Genomic DNA, 21495 nt, shown 5'->3' on the forward strand with positions numbered 1-21495 from the left:
TTTACTTATGTTAATACTTACATGTGTGTATATAACATACATTGTAATGCTTTTCAGCCAAAAAGCACATGATAAATGATTAAACTTAGGGTTTACTTCATAAGAATATTTAATTTAAAGCCTTCTAGCAGTCTTTAACACATTTCTTCTGATATACCTTTAAATCAAACCTTCACAAGGTCCTCAAGAAATAATTTAAATAGATAAATGGAATTGAAAATGTGTCTTGTTCAGCTGGTACATGAGGCACTTCAGTCTTGCCTCTCCCAGAAGCTAATTTTTACATCTAATTCCAGGAAAAGAAACATGATATACGGTAACATTTATCTGAATGTAAACATCAAAGCAGAAAGCTTAACAAACATAGAAAAACACATTTATCCAGAAAAGATGTAGAACAGCATCAGCACTTGCTAGAAAATGTGGTCTCCCAGAAGATCCAAAGGGATCCCCCTACGTGAGCTAGCACCATAGGTAGAGAAGGTATGAGGAATCAGAGAGCAGCTTTATGAATCAGCTGACAAAGTCTGCTACTAACTGGGTAAAAAATATGAATGAGAATACAAGAAAATGTTGTAGTTCCAACCCAACCAGTTTGGAGCAATATTTCAAACTCTACCAGTAATAACAAAGAGAGCTTATGAAAAAAAAGCATGCTCATTTTGTGCATCATGCTTTATCAGAGCCCATTTGGTAACAGCTAAATTAAGCATTCAAATTTGGAAGTGTCCAAAAAGTCTCAGTCAAAATTCATTCTACCTCAAGCTTTGAGGAGAAATGTCAAAAATAAATAAATAAATAAAAATATAAATAAAAATAACATCCAGTGAGTGAATTGCCCATCATCCATGTACAATACTTGGTTCACTGACTGACTTATCACAGAGAGAAAGAAATCTATTTGTAGGCTGTGAATTACTAATCTGAAACTTCCATGCTAGTAGCTTTTAATGCACTTTATTTCAGGAATGGTGACCAAAAAAAGAAACAGGGTGATGCATCTTCTCTTAGTGCAAAATGTGTTACAATTTAGAAATATTGATGAAAAGTGAAAATCAATTTCTTCTGTCATACCTTCATGCAGAGATCATTTTATAGGTGATATGCTGAAGGTTCAATCATTCTTATATATTTTTAGCACCTACGGAAAATATCCAAGTGGATAAAACAAAATGTTCAGAGAATTAAAAAAAAAAAGGGGGGGGGATTTAAAGACACATTCTTCCAGTATCATTACATACAACTCAAGAAAAAAATGTCATATTTTTTCCCATTCAGTGCCAGATCCATCAATCACTGAACTGAAGATGCACGCAGTTACTTTCTTCTGTGAGATTTCGAACAAGCCTCCACATCACAGTTATCAGGGTCTTTCTTGCTATGAGATACCAGCAGGTATTAAACAGATACCACATTCTGAGGGCATTTCACTTCATGCAGATATTAGACTACAGATTATTGATTGATTAGTGTAAAAGTTGTTTAGACACCTTTGCATGTTGCAGCAAACATTTTAAGAGAGAATATTTGCAGAACATTAAGAGCATTGGGAAATTAATCCAAAGAATACGCAAAAGCGCATACAGAAGTGTCCTGTGGCTATATATATATATGTGTGTGTGTGTATGTGTATATATATATACACAAACACACAAGGGGCCTGATATCAATAGATGATTAAAATAAATGGTGAATTATAATCTAATATTATAGAAGACATAACTTATTTTATGAAACTATTTTTTTTTCATTTTCTATTTCTTAAGTGGGTCAAATTCAACAAATAGTTTGTTTTTGTTAGATGTATTTCAGTTTGATTGATTAGTTTCAGAAAATGCAAAATATTCAAGATTGAACATTTCAACTTTCAACATTAAAGTTGAAAAAAAAACAAACACACAAATAATAAAGATGGAGTAGAAGAGGTTTAAACACGTACATGCATCATCTGTCTTTGATCATTTTCCAGCTTTACACAGGAAGCCATCAAAAATAAAATGAACTCAACCAATTTCCCTTCCTTGTTTTTATCTATTTACTTTTCATCCCACAATCTAAAGCTATCATTCTTGTCTTCTTTAAAATTCTATTCATCTAAGTGTAAAAAATATACTGCTTAATTCAGATGTTTTTAAATATAAATACCACAGTACATCATGCTTGCAGCTGCACTTGGCGTCCCCCTCCTTGATGATACAGATCAATCATGTGCAAAAGTATGTGAGCGGCCTTTTACAGCCTGGGGCTGAGATGCTCCCGTATTTTCCTTATAAATAATTGGGAAAAATACCAAAAAGGCCCTTCCCAGATTAAACTCATTCCTGGTCTCTCTTCTTTAGCCATCACCAGTGAGTCCCTGCTGGCAGATCTAGCTGCCTTCACTCCACCACATTCACCTCTTCTGAGGTATAATTTATTTATTTTTATATAGTTTACTTTCCCCAAGATTATAAATTATCATTTGATATTTAGCTATCTTCGAGCAGCAGATTCCAGATACATTTAAACAGGGCAATGTTTACAGAAGAAAGAGGAAAGACCTGAAGATTTGCTCAGCATTTACTCTTATCCAGCCAGACATGAACTGTGTAAGCTGTTATACAAGATCTCGCACTTACTAAGGTCAAAGATCAGTAGCTATAGTCTCGCATTTTATGAGCTTTGATTCAGTTTGCGGACATTTCATGGAGCTCTCTTGGTTGGTCTCCCATAAGCTTTTGTGCTTTCTAATATCCAGAAGAAGGTTTTTTTGTGCAGCTCTTAAGAGTTATATCATTACTGCTTTTCTAACTAGCACCTCCCTTCCTCACGTATAATGTTCCTTTTTGAAGGAACGCATTTCTGTTCAGGAACCATTCACTATAAACCTCAGAGTCAGGCAAACAGCTTGCTTACAGCACTGTCCAAACAGCCATTTAATAAAGAATTTAGAAATCATGCCCAAAGAAGTGGTCAATCTTAAACCACTTAAAAGTCCTGTTTTTCTTTCTCTCTTTCCCTCTCAAATTCCCTACACTTTGCTCTGGTTTGTCTGATTTATCATCCACTTGGACAATAATATAGTCATTGTTTTAAAGGATTTTCATTAGTTTATTTTTCTATCTTCCTGCACACCACTAACTAACTCCTACTTTGTACATACAGCTAGCTTTATGACAATGCAGGTTACCAACATTTTAATAAGCACTCACTGACTGCATGTGGTATTTATTTAAAATGCTAACATACAAAGATGTGCATATTTTGACAGAGCATAACAACATGCTTTGAACAAAACAAAGGATTACACCCAGAAACTACTAAAATGACTCATTTATATTCTTGCCTGTAACTATTTAGCTCACATATAACAAATTGGCCTCCTTTCCCCAATCATGGATACCAATTTGTTTTTCTTCAACTAGTTAATCTGTGCCACAAAATATCATGAGGTCCAGCCTCAAAAATCAGATTTCTGGTTATGATTCTTCAAAAGAGAAGCACCTGGGCATAAAAGCTGGTAAAGTAAGGAAAAAAAATGTTAAGAATCAAGAACAGAGTGGAAATTGTTTACTGGGAAGAGAGAGAATTGTATTGTTAATTTGGAAGATCACAAAGCCAAAACAAAATTGAGGCCTTAAGTTTTTGAAGAACAAAGTAGTAAGGAAGATAGCAACAGCACATGTGATGAGAGGTACCTGTCATTCAGGAACAAGAAAACTCTACAAATAAATTATAAGATTAATGAAGCCATGCTTACAACATTAAGTTCTCATAAAAAGTTTTTAAAATTCACAATAGCTCTGACCTTGATTCTGTAGTTTTCAATTTGATTTTGTATATCAAATTGACTGTAACAAGGAGAGAAAAAAAAAAAAAGCAATGCTCCCAAGTACAGAAACATTATCCCTAGGTGGAAGTGTTTTGAATTTTATGATTATGTATGTATTCTTTTGATACAGCTGTAGGGGAAAAATACAAATGCATTTTCTGGTATTAAAAGACTATATTGAGGGAAAAATATCTATAGTTTATTGAGTTAATTCAAAAACTTGGATGAATTGTAACTAAAAGGTCATGGACTCCATACTTCAGACAGTTCTCCTCTGTTTATGTAAATAAGTTGTGTTAAAATAAAGGCGTTCAGCCTGTGAACAAGGCATGCACAGCAACACTCAGTATATGCTCTATGTGATGCAAGTAACTAATCGATTTTTCAATATCACGGGTCATGGATGAACTAAACTCCATGTCCCTTTGCTCTCTTATTATTATTTTGAATCATATTATGCCATTGATTTTTAAAACAGAATTCCCCACGGAACCCAACAGGGCTCTGCTTGGAAATCGATGGTACTCTACAGCTCTAAGCACTCCATCTGATTCAGCAGCAGAGATGGACTGAAGAGGTTAAGAAAGGTGAAAACCACATCAGCAGGTAGTCTGCAAATAGACCAGAAAGAGAATTATCTCCCTTCACCCAATGATTTCTTCAACTAGAAAAAGCAGAAGTAGGCTCTCTCACGGCTCTTCTCCAGCTCTGTTGGCTGGCTTGAGTAGGGAGGAACAGAAACCTTGTCCCCATGGCCCACAGGCACTGCTGCACCCCATTTACCTGGGTTCAGCCCTCCAAAAGAAGGAGCAGCATCTGCCTCTTTGCCCAGCCAACAAGAGATGCCATAGCCCAGCTTCTGTAAGTTTCCACATACTTGGGAAATACAGGCAACAACTTAACGTAGTTTATTCTTCTTTTGCTCAGCACTTCCATACAACCAAGATATGTCCAAGACCCAGAAATTTCACACACCTTCACATCTACAACATTGACTGGTACAGAATCAACACGACTAAAATAAGCTTTTAGCCAACCATCAAATAGATTGTTGGGACAGGAGCTGGGCGGAGGGGGGGGGAGTTGTAGTTGATCTGCTTTTCCAATGCAGGTTTGTAAACTTCAAAAAAAGAAAAAAAAAAAACTACTCAAGGAGAACACTTATAGGAGTTATTCATTTACAAGGAAAAGACAACCCAAATAATACAGTTTTGCTGTAAGCGTCATAAATTGCAGATCAGTGACTAGACATGCATCAAGCAGAAACCAATTTTTTTAATGGCTCAAGAGGGGTAATTTATATTCTAGAGGGGGTAAAAGATATATAGCATGCTCCCTTATTCGCTCAGACTAATTTTAAATATGGGTTAGCTTATTTCCCTTCCTAGTAAATTGTCAAAGACTGATGATAAGAGTGCACTGTTTATTCTAGCTCCACTCCGCTCACGTTTCTTCAACTAAATAAGCCCTCATGCCATATGGGGAACATAACTCCAGAATCCAAAACCTGATCGCATCAGTCTTGCCCTCCCTTCTTCCATGTAACTGCAGGCCAAGCTGAAAAAGAAATTAATTTGTGCAGGATAAATCACACTTAGCATTTCAAATGCAAGGCAAGTAAAACTAATGTACAATTCCTTACAAATAGCAAGAACATTTGGATATATTTTGAGGTTGATTTTTTTTTCTTTTTGAGAGAAGTGGAAGAAAGCCTGCATCAAGAGCAGAAAAAGAAAAGCACCAATGTAAACTTAAAGAAGTCTTTTCCCATGTCGTTGTATGATTCCCCTCTGATTAGAGCAAGTTTCTTTTCAATATTAGGTGCTTAGTAACAGAAAGGCATTTGTAATAGGGTTTCTAGTAGATGAAGCATCCACTTTTTGCTTTCAGGAAGCAACATTTTCTTTTGCCCAGCACACGTTTTAATTGCCTAAGATGCTATTTCCCTTATGAATAATTTGAATACAGATGACTTCTTGGCTAAGCAAATTTTCTTCAGAACTCAAATGATGTGTGTACCGTAAAATATGGAAAGCCGTGTGGCAGGGTAGCAGAAGCAAAGCGATGGAAGTATAGCATTAATTTTAATGTCATTTAAGAAATTGCCGAGGTTCTTATTCCATCAGTGGCACATGCCTCTGACCAGATGTGTAGCCTACCTTTTAGTTCACAGTTGCAAAGCTATTTTCCTCAAAGCTCCAGTCACATCATCCTACTTAATGTCGGCTTTCCCATTACAGACTCTCTGTCAGTTGCTCATAACAACTCAGCAGAAAATCCACTGCAAAGAGGAGTTTGGCTACAAAGCTCTGTCCCCATCAGTCATCCTGTTACAGTCTTTCCCTCATATACCGGACTTCACTCTTTAGACTTTAAAAGAATGACTCTGAGAGTCACAGATAACTTATAACAGCTAAAAACTAGATCGCTATCTTCCTTTAACAGAATAGGGCCATACACAAATGGAAGCTTTAAATGATATCACAGGGCCAAGAGAGGACTAATACAACAACTTTGTTGATATCACCAGTCTACATAATTTGAAAATACATTATCTAGTCCTGAAAAGGCACACAAATATTTCGTAGAAGCCCTATTAGCTGCCTAGTCTAGTAAATAAATTCAAATGCTAATTATTACTCCTTTGGAAGGTGCCTCTTGGGAAGAGAAACAAACAAAAAAAAAGAACTATTTGACTAAGAAGAACTTTATTTTACAGAGATTGTGTTGGGAAAATTTGTCTCCTAAGGGAAATAAACCAGATACTTTTGCACCCTTGTAAACTACTTTAGCCAGCGAGTAACCACTAAGTGTAACTTAACAATCTCAAATTATTTGCATTTTCACATTTGCAGTAAACTATGTTAGATTTTTATTTTTCAGATTTTTTTTATTTTTTTATTTTTATTTTTAAATTGATAGAGGTATATACTCTCTTTATCTACTCCTGTTTAACAGTAACTGTGTTCAGCTAAACTGCAACAACCAGTCAGAAGAAGAAACCGACTTCAGCATTTTCTGATGTCTCTTCCAAACATCTGATATGAGTTTTCAGGTCACTAGACCAGATGCATACACATACATATATTCTATAATGTTAATCCTTATCATGTTATATATTATTCAATTTTGTTTTTAACTGTTCCATGTAAAATCAGCTGAACTACTACAATCCCATATCAAATTCTATTTTATAACACTAATTTATAGTTGTTGTACTGTTGTACTCTTCAGTACAAGAGAACTTGATTAATTGAATAAATGTGGAAAAAAATGCAAATGCATTCACATGTGAAACATTGTTGGTTAAAGAGAAATACTTAATTCCTTTGGTAAATAAAAAAATATTTGTAAGAAAAAAGACACAACTTTATACTCTATTATTTTAAGTCATTAAATCCCACGTATCACTGACCATGCTATTTTCCTACATCTGATGAGACAACAGGCTCTTTGATATGTACAATTTAAGACTAAAAGTGGGGAAAATAAAGCCCTCACCACTCTCCCTGCCCTTCCTATTACTCTAGTGACATTGTGCTGTTTATTGAGTTGTGGGATTTCAAAGAAATCCACTTTAAAACTTGGAAATTGTTTCCCCTCTGGAGAGCACTACTAATTAATTCATTAGTGATGAAATGTATTAGTGATGAAAAATCTCTATGTATTTAGGTCTATCTGCTACTTAGGGAAATCTCTGGGTGTTGGAATGCAAACTCTTCCCAGAAATTAATACATAAAAGCATCTGTCTGTCAGGAGGAAGTTTAGTAAAACTCTGAGGGAGAAAATTTAAATGAATTCCTAAACTGTTTCTTAGTGTAGACTGTTCTCAATATTTAATGGGCACACACAAGTTGAAAAGAGGACATAAGGTGGGTGGTTTTGTTTTTTCTTGTTTGTTTGGTTTTTTTAACTGAAAACTTAGAACAAAAATATCAACCATCTTGTATCTCTAAGTACACACACTTAGAACAAAAATTAACAGATCTACCATAGGAATTGATAGCAGCCAAATATAAGCAGCAGCAGTTGTATTTACGTTCCTTGGTCATTTCCATTCCCTAGGTCTGGGAATGGCCATGTAAAAAACGTAGAAAAGTTACACAAGTTCAGTATTTTTTGGTTTTGTTTTTAACCTTTTACAGCTTGAGAACCTTAATAACTTTCTGTTAAATGAATGGACCCCAATAAACATTACAGGAAGATCTCTCTATACCCAATATTAATTTGACTCTAAGGAGTGGGAAAGTGGTGCAGAAGACATTAGAAATCATGAATGAACTTAAAAATCATTTGAAAAAGCCTTGAAATTAATTATGTTAAAATAAATATCTGGGAAATAAATCACATGTTGTGAAATGCTAACCCTTGAGTTGTTCATTTATCATAGATACTGCAAGTGTCCTAACCCAGAATACAGAATCCAACCCTCAATACCATGCCTGAGAGGCATGAGTGTAGACAAACCAAATGCTAACCAACTGTATGGGACACTCACAAAACCCCAGAGCTCTGAAGATCTCATGGTAATGCAAGATCACACACACAATAGCTTATGGCAGGCTAAGCAGCTTGTTTTTCTTCTTTAATGAAGTGTAATTTAACTTTATCACTTCATAAATCCAAAGAAAATTTCACTGAATTCTCCAAGGGGAAAGCTCTTCACTAGTATAAAATACATCACACTTGCGCTTATTTAGTGCTGTTTTTTTCTTTTTTCTCCCTTACAGGGCAAATTGATTCCTCTAATGTATACTAGAGCTGAGAAACTCTGCCTGGTGTGTGTGTTTTCCTATAAAAAATTAGATCATTAAGGTGTTATGTAATCACTGTTACTGCTGCTTACTTTATGTTATTATTTTTATCACTTAAGAATATTTTTTGGTCTGCCTCTCTGGGTGACTTGCAATGGTACAGTGGCAACTTGCATAGTACATGGCTTACTTCGGTTTTGAAACGAGCACAGTAAAGGTCGATGACATACATCACTTTTTTGAAATTAAATCTGAAAGTACAGCTATATAAGAAACGTGGTTTTAGAATCTCAAAGCACCACTAAACAGGAATGAACAACTTTTAAATGAACCATAGGCTAAGCAAGCAACTGGAATTAAAAGAAAATTAAATCTGGGGTAGTCACATGCATGTAGTGGGTGTGGAGGATCTAATCAAAAACAGCATATACTTAGTGGCCTTCAGATTGGCCTTTTTTTTTTCTTTAGCCTTTCAATTTTGTTTTGAAGGAAAAGAGCCTCTTTCAGAACTAATGGGAAAGCTTTATGTTCTGAGTTTTTTTTCCCCCCTTGTTTTTCACCATTTCCTTACATGTTTACATCTACCTAGTCTAAGCAAGCTGTTTAGGCAATTTCCAATTTACAAAACTATTACCTCTCTACCAAGCACAACTTGGTTTCTTGAGCAGGCAGCTCTCTTACATTAAAATAGGTTATTTGTTTTCAAATCTAAAACTCTGAAAACCATTAAATCTTTGTCTCAAGCCTGAAAGCTCTTCTTCCACACAGCTTGGCTTCTAGCAGAACTTCTTTGTATTCAGGTAAATCAGACAGTGTCAATGAAGAATTACTTTCTAAAATATCTTAAGCCAGATCTCTAAGCTCCATATACTGATGTCAACACCCAGCCTTGCTCATGATTTCCTTTCCTTGACTGTAACCATTTTCCATCTTTCAGTCCCTCCCACCTATATGTAATTATGAGAGAAATACAACTTTAGGCCAGGTTAAAAACCTCTACATTATCTTGTGAGATTAGCAGAACTTTAAGAAAGGATACCTGAATGGGATTCACACTATAAAGAAATAAGTTAAAAAACAGTTTTGCTTAACTGAAAAATAAAAAGGCAAAAACAAGAAACAAGGGGGGGGGGGGGTTGGAATCTTACTACAATAGTACCTTGAGAACTCTGTAAGAGAAATTTGAAAACCAAATACTGTATTTTCAGTGATTAAAGGACTGATTAAAGCAGTTGAAGTTAAAGATGATGTTAGTTCTGTACTCTTTTCCTTCCCAATTTAGAAGGCCATGAACATTCAAATCAAGTTTCATGATAAGACTCATTCATCTAGTTCTAGAGCAATGGAGTAATCTAAGATGGAAGAGACTCCTAGAAGTCATCTGATCCAATTCCCTCTCCAGACATGGGTCAGGATGCACAGGGCTTCATCCAGCAGGTTTTTCAGTGCCTTGGAGGATCAAGACACCTCATTTCCACACATTTGATTAGAATTTCCTTTTTTTATAACATCTGCAAGCTGTTCATGGCTGTCTTTCACTTTTTGACCAAAACACTTGTGTTCCTGAACTCTTGTCCTTCATTAAACAGTATCTAGCCACTGATACAGGTATTGCAACATTAAAGTGAAAGGACTTTAACATCAACTTCCATCAATGGTAAATCCAAACTCAGGTCTTGCTTGAGCATCAATGCTAATAGTACAGGTACACAATGAGGCACAATCACATTATGAAGCAAGAGGTGACACATGGTCTGTTGGGTGAATCACAGCTACACATCCTCGGGGTGCTCCCAACAAGACCTACTTGAGGAAAAAAAAAAAATGCTATCTAAAACATGAGTAAAAGATGTTGAACTTCACAGTCCGAACAAGCTAAAAGCATATGTAAAGACCTTTCTGGAAACTGACAGTATAAGGCACTGTTACTCTGCAGTCTTTTTGTGTAGTAACTCAGCTCTTCCCCCAAACAAACTTTCAAGCTTAGCTATATTTTCTCTTCTCATTGACTTGTTTAGAGATATAGGCTAAGGATGAGTTATCACAGACTTGGGCTTTCTGAAACTGGTGAGCAGCGAGATTAGCTTTATCAAAATGGTAAAACATACCAAGAGCTCAAGCAGACCTTGGAGAGAAAAAGAAAATAACAAAAAATTCCTACCACCATCCTGTGAGAGAGGCCAGAAGTGCTCCTGTATCATGACAAGAAATTACACAAGTGCTCAGGCAGTATACCATAACTTTCCACTCTAGACCTGAAACTGAAGAGGTAGTCTCTTCTTTTTATAAGGGTGAATAAATTTATGCCTGTCTCCTACCACTATATTATGACAGTTCATACACATCCATACCTTCTGTAACTCTAGTAGATGCCCATTACCAGGAAAAATAACAAAAAACAGAGCAGACTTTGAAGTGACTGTGATGTCAGAGCATCAGGCACAAAAAAAAAAAAAGCACATACATAAAAAAGTATAAGCTATATTGTTTTAATAGACTAAGGAGAACAACGATTGGAATGGGCACAAATTCAAGAAACATCTGTCCTAACTGGAAAGAGAGTAAAGTTGAACAACAAGGTAACATGGCACTGACATTTTACTGGTAATTTGTATTAGTTTTAAAGGAAAATGTATGTGCTAGGAAAAAAAGGCTATGGAAGGGCAGAAGGAAATGAAAAATAAGAGCCAGAAAATATCCATTAATATAAAAATGCAGTAAAATTCAATATAAAGCAAATAAAAACATTCAATAATACTCTGCAGAATCAGAGCAATTAATTACAGAAATCTGAAAACAGTCCAGAGTTTATTCAGTATGGTTGCAATGAGATAATAGGCAAAATGATGATTACAGAAATCAAAGGACAGACTGATCAGGAAGCACGTATTATTTAAAGAAAGCTGACTCAGACACATCACAGGTGAAACAGAGATCTGCATGTAGTCCAAATACTGTGACTTACCACAATTTACAAAATTACAAAGCATTCAGCCAAGGCAATATACATGAAACCTAGTGAGCCTAGCCCTGACAGTGTTATCCTGCAGTCATTACCGTTTCTATCAGAGAAGGAATTTCTAAATTCCTATTACAGCAACAAACACCTCCTGGAACTAATTGGCACTCACTGGCAACCTCAGCACAGAGGCTAATGAAGTACCTTTTGAGCCTGAGAGTTTTTGAAGAGGTGATCTCTCCAACTCAAAACTCAGACTCAGTAATAAGGCAGGATAAGGAAGCTTCCTTCACTAGTGCTCGTCCCTCACCTGTCCTCACTGTAAAGAATGGGATTCACTCACACATCCAGGGAACCCAGGAAGCCTCTGTTCAGGGAAAAAAAAAAAAAAAGTATTAATGCTGCACTTCACTGCTCACATGGAGAGGATCACAAAGAATGTTTTATATTTGTTTTGGGTACAACTCACCCCTCCTTTTGATTTTGTTGCTTGGAGAAAGGTGGAAACAGGGCAGAACGCTAGCAACAGCCAAGTAAGGATCTCTGGAAGTCACCAATGATCCTAATTCATCACCAATAGTCTACCCTAAAAGTATGGTGTCTTCCGAAATCTTAAGCCCAGTTCAAAGGACTTTCACCTACATCTGCTAAATCTTGAGCTACTCGATCCATTTAAACAGAACAGTTCTTACTGCAAAGCTTTTCCTACTCAACTAAGTTGTTATTTGGAAAGTAAAATAAATAAGCATAAACTATGTGTATTCCTATCAGGTGACCTATTATTTGTTACTCAGAGTGGGAAAAAAAAATACCTATCAGCTGCACTTGGCAGGCAAAGTTGAACACTGAAGAGAATACCTTAAGCACCAGACCACAGTTTTCATTTAGGCAATACTTTGACATGTTCACAATGCAGGAGAAAGTCTTTGACCAGAGTTACAACTGTAAGTGACCTGAGCAGTTTGGAAATAGCACAATAAGCTTAAGACAGAGCTCTTCAGAAAAATGGATGTATAAGGTATGTATTCTTGAACATGACGTCATAACTGCAGTTCATCTGCATTTTAACCTTTTCAAATATAATGATACATTCTGGCTATCATTTAGCTCAAGAAAATAAAATTAGACACTTAATATTGATATTTTGGATAACCCCAAAGTTGTCAACTTGTCACCTACTGCTTCACTTTGCATTTAGTATAGATCTGAGATTAGGCATTTACAGGCAACCTGATAATTAAGAAGTACCTGTTGATAAGCAATTACCATCACAATGAATAATATAATATTAATAACTGTGCTACAATACAATCTTTTTTTTATTTAATCTGTTAAAAAAAAAAAAACACTTAGCAGAGCTCCAAGAAAGAGCAAGTTAGAGGTATATATAACTCTCAGTGAAAAGATGAGAAAGGATTTGTCACCCAGGGTGGTGAAAGAGATCTCCAAACTACACTTTGGAGACTCATTGAGTAGGTCCTATTCACCAGGAACCAGACTTTCATTTTGGCACAAGAGGATCCATGACTGAAGAGTAGTAAATCTGTGCCAGTGCATGTTGCAGCTTCTGACAGACAGGGACACTTTATCTCCCCTTCTCTTGAGAGGTGCTCTGCAGGTTGTGGAGTCTCACTGAAAAGGTTTTCATGGCATTTACAACTATGTTCTCAGGTATATCCCACTGACTATGAAAAACGCACAAGCAAGTCAAAATTTTTCTGCAGTTTTCTTCTTTGAGAACTGGTCTGAATCTCTGGATTTTGTTGTGTCATTTTGTGCCTACTCTGACAGTAAAGATAATTACAAACACTTGAGTGGGTAGATAATAACGTAATTAGTATTACCTTTAATAAGTGATCTCAATTTTACTGCTAACCAGAAGCCTTCAAGATGAGATACTACTTAAAAAGTGTCAGCTCTAAGTTTGTCTCCTGACAAAGTTTCAATGTTTGTGTGGTTTAGCTTTGTTTGTTAAATACATGTTTGATTTCCACTAACTATATGAAATTATAACCCTCTGGAAAAAAAAAATAAATCTAGAAGTCTATAATTTGTACATAACAACATGGCCCTTCAGATTTGGTTCCCCAGTTCTTTAATTCAGCCAATGCACTTGTCTCAAAATCTTTTTATTCTATTTAATAAGAAAATCACGGTCTTAGACAACAGAGATCATTTCCTTTCTCTCCTGTACTTTTGATTTTAGCATCTTCTACACTACTGAGGTACATTTGAGTTTGCAGCCCACCCATACTGGTTTGCACTGAACATTTCTAGAATCAGATGAGAATAATCACAAGATTACTTCTATGTCTTGGCTAGGAAAGCTGAAGACTCCCTGGAGTTAGCGTTTCAGTAACTCAGCTATGTCATATCAGTTGGTTTAATTACATGCCTTCATATTAATAATCATGTTATACACTAGATTTCTTTACACAGAGACAAGGATTTTTAGGTAAGAGCACTCTCCTACATGAAAATGAATTTCATTATAGGGAATTTAATTTCGGTCCACGCAAGTCTGTATAGCAAATGAAGTTTTCACTGTTCAAACTTTAGCATACATAAAACCTGCAAAAGGCTAGAACTTCCTTACTCCTGTTTTCATAGGCTTTGGGTGAGTAATGTTTACTTATTTGTGTAAAGGTGAAGGTACATGCAAAACAAAACCGACATCAATACTGAAAAGAAAGGGAGACAGGAGAAAAAATAATAAGCAATACAAAAGTCTTGAAAACGTTTCCTAGAGTGGAACAAGAGAAAATTAACATGTTCTGAGTGCTTTTCCTAACCTGTTCAAGGGTGACAAAAGGGAATTTGTTCATGCTCCATGGAATACTTTTAACATCAATATAGGTGGATGCATCTTTGAAGATTAGTTAATATGTATCTTCTTAAAAAGAAAAAGTAAAAAAAAACAGGGTACAAGAAAGATATTCTTTGTGCATAAAGATTCCAGAATAGCTAAAGCCACTTCATTTTTAGATTATTTTCCACATCTTCGGGGAGTCATTCAAGCAACTAAGCAACTCCTCAAAGTGAAATATGCCAGAAGACTTCTCACTTGCATTTCATTCCTAATTTAATATTCGATTTAGATCTGGTAAGAGTCTGGCTTCTTATGTCTTAGTATCGTTTCAAGTCTATCTAGATCTAAAATACATAAACATTTTGAGGCAATGAAAGTCTCTGTCCCAACATGCAATATCTACCACATTTTTAATGATAGATTAGAATTCCTGTTAGAATCCCTTTCAGCTCTGCTTGCTTATTAGTTTCCTATGTCTAGAGGAATGTGTGTATTTGTGGTAAAAGGAAAGATTGATCCCAGTGTGGATATGTCATTTCATTCCCTTTTGATCATCTCCTACCCAACCCATGTCCTGCTGAAGGAACACAGAAACACGTTTCTGAAGGACTCTTCTTCCTGAATATGGCATTCATCTGTTATTCTGTCTCCTGTTTCCTATTTGTTTTGGTAACTTCATCATTCAAATATAGCTCCAGAGCTTTGATGCTAATATATACTCATGTATACTGCAAGTTCAGAATGACATGTAACAATGCAGTTTGTTTAGCAAAATGTATCACACATACATACCTGCCTATAGTGCACATATAAATTGAGTGCCTCTGTTAGCATATTTTATACACTAAATGTACTAAATACCTATCTAACACAAGAAATATTTCAACAAGAGTATCATCTCAGTGTCTTGCAACAATATCTGCTTGATTTCTCTATAACTTACTTTCTTAGTAACACAGTTCTTATAGGTATTTCCTTATCTATTATTATGATGAGACTCAAGGGAAAACTTAAAATACACATAAAAACTTGAAGGTATACTAAACATACTCATCTCACTTAAGAATAATGTAGTTATTGCATTCACAGTTTACGAAAAAGAAACTTTCATCAAGATCAAAAGACAGTATTATCAAGTGTCTACAAAAGTGCTAAATCCATCCGTCTTGCAGATAATCGGACTGAAACAGAATATTTTCTTTAATGGAAAACAAAACAGGTTATAAAACAAATTAGAAGAGAGAATCAATTGTGGACACGATATTACCCTGAAAGGAATTATGTTTTAGTACTAACTAATAGAGGAAGAACTAAGCTGGTCAAACGTACAGATGTGGTACAATTTAAACAGAAATTGTTGGGAGGTTATGGAAAGTTATCTACTAGTTATATATAATCATATTGTTAGCATTCATGAAATACTTTTGCAATACATTTCTAACATTCAAATCTCTTATTTCATTACTTTTATAACAAGAACTATTCTGCGTATTACTGCTCCTAAGATGAATGTCCTACCTCTTTTGCTGTGAACTTCTAATTGTACATGGAACATAAAGCGATTGACAGAATACCAACTAATGTTATCTTAATCACAAAATATTATTTTCTGAATAATATCTATTGCTTCAATACACACGTAGAAATTTATGAAATTCATTGATTATTCAGGCTCTGGTCATAATGAATCGTGCTCAAGACAGACAGCAGCAGCTTATCCAATTCAACATCAGTTGAAAGAGTACAGAAAGCACATATGCTTAGGAGAATACAAACAATGAAAATAATCCAACTAACCAGGCAATCAAAAACTGTGACCTACACTTGCTAAGTAAGAACTAGAAGAAAAGCGTGCATGTACTTTTTTGTTTTAAACCCTGTGAAAAAATTAAGTATTATTCACATACTTCCCCCCACCCTCTCCTTTATGTTCATCCAACTTCATAGCTGGAAACTTGTGGGGAAGCATTTGTGGTTTTTTGTTTGTTTTAAAGCATTGTTTTAGGCATAGATGTCTTATGTTGCAAGATAATATTATATAGATACATACACATACAATTTAAATAATGTACTCTAAATCTGGGATTCATTTTCTAAGCTTATACCTCTACATACATCTTAGATTTCTTTCCAAAGAACACTGCCATATAAGAGCAAATGCCTTTTTTCCAGTATCTGTTCACTACTACCAGACATTTTTGAAAGATTTTCCCGTCTGACACCAGCAAACATGTAAAACATTCAATCACCCATAAATGAGCAATTTACATGTTGTTTCTGGAGCTCCAATAGTGGAAAACTATGACCTAGGCCAGCAAATTTTATCCCTAGCTTGGTGTAGCTTAGCTAGTAACAGCAGGACACAGAATCACAACGTAACGATCACTGTGGCAGAAAGCCTTTCAATACAGGGTGTTTTGCACTGTAATCAGATTGAGATCCTTATTGAGAAGTGTCTTTGCTAGAGGAAAAATCCTTACTCTTTGTCCCAGGAAAGAAAAATATATTCAGAACAGAAGGCAGACTTCCAATATCTAGCAAACAAGATCTGCTGTAGTTTAGCCCAGTACAACCTTCGGTGTTTAAACACATTAATAAGGAACCTGCAAATTCACTTTCAGGATTTTTTACTGCAGCATGTGGGTAGAGAAAATAATACATCTGATAGGAAGATATTTCACAGAGGTCTGATAGTTATTCACTATAGCAGCACTATACTTTTATCACCCTCATCACCCTAAACCTTCTTGCTGGTTGTCTAACAGCTGCTGGCCACTTATCTTTCCCCTAAAAAAGCCAGGCATCCAAATATCTTACAAAGTTTTAGTAATCTTTCACTTTTGAAAGTCTCTGTTTCCTTGATGTCAAGTCTATCTCCCCTATCTGACTAGCTAGAGCATCCTAATAGCAGCAAACTAGCAGAAACCTTGTGTGGAGCTCAGCCTCCTCCTTGTAACTGACAACACAACAGCCCCCTACCCACCAACGCTTTTTTCTTCAAGACAGACAAAAAGGGAGGAAACTTCACTGGTAGGCAGCAGTTTAGAAATTTGACATTTCAGTGCATGATGCTCACTTTCGTCAGCAATAAGCTCTCAACTTTAATACTGAAAAATAATGAAGAACAGTGAAATCAAAACTGACACTGTGTCTGCTTAGACTCATGTTGCCTATATGCTCCCACAGAGTAGAATAATTTTATCACTTTTTTTTGAAAGTATTTTGCTAGTGAATGAAAAAATATCTTTAACTACATATACTCCTTGACTACAGTAGTCAATTCGGTCTTAAAAAGGAAAATTCAAACATGTTTCCGTCACATTAGTCCATAGATTCCCAAATAATTTTACATTAGTACCTTACAATGTTAAAAAAAAAAAAGGGGAAAATTTATATTGCGACACAATACACACCATCCAGATATAGTCACTTGTAAAGAACCATCAGTGCCTTTTGCAAATCTATTTTCTGGTTTATGGTGGTTTTTTTTTTGTTTGTTTGTTTTTTAAAAAGTGTACTAAGGCTACGAAATAAATTCTCTTTGAAGTACTTCTGGACTTACCAAAGGATGAATTATTCTGGGTTTTAGTTTTGTGTTATTTTTATTGCTCCCTCCCCATTCTTCTCTCTTTTATATTTCATCCTGCAATAAAGAGCTGAAACCTGTGCGGAAATGGAAGAAGATATTCTCCAGTTACTACAGGTGTATGTGTGTACTGCTACATTTACTACAGAAATACAGATAAGTATGTTTTCCATCCCACATCAGTTACTGCTGTTTTCCTCTATTTATTGCTCTCAATGCATCAGGGGAAAAATATGAAGAGGAAAATGAAAATAAAGAAAAGGGGAGAAAAGTAACAACACTATTCCAGAACAGCAAATGGCTGGTATTTGTCTGGAAGTTGGGAGATCACAGGCAGGTAGTTAGACACAGATAATTGGAGTTGAGTCTCCGCCAGTCTAGCTTCGTGCCAAGTCCACTTTACTTGCTTTTCTAAGAAAAGGGAATTAGTGTCTCATTTAAAGATGAAATTGTATCATAAAACTGTCACTGCAAAGCTGACACATTGTCACAGAAAGCTTGTTCCAAAGCATATTTTTTTCCAAAATAAAATATTTAAATAAGAATTTCAACCACCACTAATCTTAGAAAGTGAAATACAGTTGCACAGGGAGGTGATAGAGCCATCATCCCTGGGGATTTTCAAGAAAAGGTTCATGTGGTACTTTGGGACATGGTTTAGTGGGTAATATTGGTGGTAGGGGGATGGTTGGACCAGATGATCTTGGAAGTCTTTTCCACCCTTAATGATTTTATTTTTATATATATATTTATTTATATATATTATATATATATATATATATATATGTTACAACATATATATATGTGTTATAATGCTGCATGCTCATGACATGGTAGAAAAACACTCGCAGAACAGATTCTTAAAGTTACTCAATAAAATGGTCACTAGTGTTCATAAACACTTCAAGAGAATTTTGAACAACTTTAGGAATGTAATTTGAAAGTGAGAGCACACTGATTCAGGTAGAATGCCAAAACAAAAACAAAAAAACAACAACAACAAAAAAACCAACCACCTCCAACCCTGCAGAAGAAAAACATCAAAAAAGGCACGTATAAGGCAGACTACTTCCACCAACACGTCAGGAGTTTGTCTTATTATGTTTTCCCAATACTTTAACTGGAGAGCAAGTCTCAAATACTGCATGAATTACAGAAGAACGCTACACAGCAAAAAATCAAATATTCTGAACAAAGTTACTGCAAAATCAGTTATTCTGATTTGCACGGCATACAACAACACAGTGTATACATCCAACTCATTAACAGTCCTGTTGTGGTCCTGAAGCTTACTGCTACCAAAATTGCTGTCCTAGGATGTAAAGCAAGCTGTGGGGAAGGCAAAGATTAAAACGTTGACCACATTCACAATGTGAAGAGTACACATAGCTGCTCTTTGTTTTTCAGTGATTTTTCAGCTTATTCTACTAAGATTATCATTTCAGCAAAGCTAGAGTGGTTTTGTTGTGTCGATCTTCCCGTTTTTGTTGTTGTTGTTGTTCAAGAGCCAGCTTGTATCATTCAACATATTTTCCACCTCTTTCTGTACAGTTTTATGGCCTTCCCTGTTTTCAGCATCTTTTCTGTCATTATTTCTTTTTCTTTGTGTGCATCTCTTATACAAAGGCACATTTTTTTTTCATTCAAGGAGCTTAAAGTTCTGGTTATTTGCCACCAGCTGAAGGAATACATATTGCTGTGACTGCAGTGCGCACCATTTAGTCTACATAATGGTTTAGTCTCTAGTTGAAACTAAACCAGAAAATCTGTGGAAGTACTTTGACAGATTCCCATAAAAGTAATTGCTACCCTTATATGCTGAACAATTATTTTTCCTCATTACATAGGTTCCTGGTTGAGAGTTTATGGCATCCACTGTTCAACATGGCTTATCAAACACTTCTGAACATACTACAAGAAACACAGGACCTATATTAAATGGCCAAAAATGAAAAACTTGCAGATAATATAAAATGAACTGTCAGTGGGAAATATTAAGAACATCTCCAGTTGAAGGCCCTGCAATATAGGGAAGAAAAATGTTTGTTTGTTTTGATACTGTGATGCTTTTGTTTTTAACATGTCTCTGTGGAGTCGGGAAAACAAAATATACCCCAATCGAGAAAGCAAAATAGAAAAGAAAATGCAAACAAAACCACGGTTATCATAAAACTGCCTGGAGTTTATAAGGTGTGTGTGTGGGGGGGTGAACACACTGGGGGGAAGAGGCAGCAGAAACAATTTCTGACTTAAAATTTATGTGAATCTGCCAAGTCTTTGCAACTTCATGTGTTGGTGGAGACAAGGCCTCTCACACCAGTTCTAGGAACGAGCAGTGATTTTAAAAGGCAGCAAATAAAGAAACATAAGTGTTTGATCTTTGTGATCAAATTACAAATCTGCAGGTGGTAAAGTTTCTTTCCTCTCATTTCCATTACAAATAACTAACAAACCTTTAAACATTGCACGTATACAACACAAGACAATAAAACAAACACTGGTTCACGCTGGATATACTAGGTTCAGTGTTCCCCGTTCTGAATTTCTTATCTCCAGAAATTCCCCTAAGCATTTCCATAATTCTTCCCAAAAACTTATCAGTCTCCATCCTGGAACATCTTATCTTTTTGACCTCCCTACCATAACTGAAATGACATTTTATGTTTGCTCTTTTGATCGCCCTTCTAATTTCCAGTTTAAATATACTCCTGACCAAGTTATAACTGCTAGATATTTCATATTATTGATTAGCTAAAGTAGTTGCTCTTCCTCCTCAGTATTTACCATTAAGATGTAATTTTAAGGTTCATATTCTCAAACTTCTTTAGATGCTCCATTCTCTTACTCAGCCTAGTGGAAATAGCACCACATCAGAACAGACACAGTATATAAAATTATTAACTTTGTGTGCAGTGAAGTTCATTTCTCCTGCTTTCTACTTCCCTAAGCAAAGTGATAAAAATATTTTAAGTGTGATAGAGATAAGCACTAAAAGACCTTGCAGAGGCTATGCAGACAGCTACCAACCATTACCGCATCACCAGTCTAATTCCAGTCACAGGTCTCTCAGTCGAAGAGAGGGAAAAAAGAAAAACAAACAACCCCACCACCATCCCCCAAAAAAACAAACAAACACACATCTCATAGTCAGGCCTAACGTCAGTGACAATTATTTTAAATGATGCCTCAGGCAATGAACATTCAGAAATAAAATTACTAGACCACAAGGGAAGTCCTTCCTTCTCTGCCACCATTCCCTAAAATGTTGAAGATCCATAAAGCCTTTCTGTCTCTCATTTTTTCAAGTCTATTTTGGTCTCCCAGCTTTTCAAATGTGTGCCAGATATATTCCAATTGTGCCAATAATCTTCTTCAATTAAAATCAAGTCAACCGAGGCATGAAACTGCTGGGAGCTGTAGGATCTACAGAGACTGCAGACTACACGCTTTTACTTTGGTCAAGAGAGATTCTACATTTTTACTTCACCCCCCCCCCCCCCCCCCCCCAGCCTTCATTGGCTTTCAGAATTTTGAATATAAAGTTCCAAACTAAAGCAGTATGTTATATATATATA

At 35.7% G+C, this 21495-nt stretch overlaps 1 protein-coding gene across 6 annotated transcripts in view; it reads right to left on the minus strand.

Moving 5' to 3' along the window:
* Positions 1-21495, minus strand: part of LOC310898179 (uncharacterized protein) — a 467382-nt gene that overhangs the window by 338055 nt on the left and 107832 nt on the right. For all 6 annotated transcript variants that reach the window (XR_014583048.1, XR_014583049.1, XR_014583050.1 and 3 more), the window contains 2 exons: positions 17897-17997; positions 11730-11892 (listed from right to left, as the gene is read on the minus strand). The gene's annotated coding sequence lies outside the window, so the exon portion shown is untranslated. The remainder of the gene's footprint in view (positions 1-11729; positions 11893-17896; positions 17998-21495) is intronic.

This window comes from Anser anser (assembly GCF_964211835.1).
Source record: "Anser anser genome assembly, chromosome: 4".
Classification (NCBI taxonomy): domain Eukaryota; kingdom Metazoa; phylum Chordata; class Aves; order Anseriformes; family Anatidae; genus Anser; species Anser anser.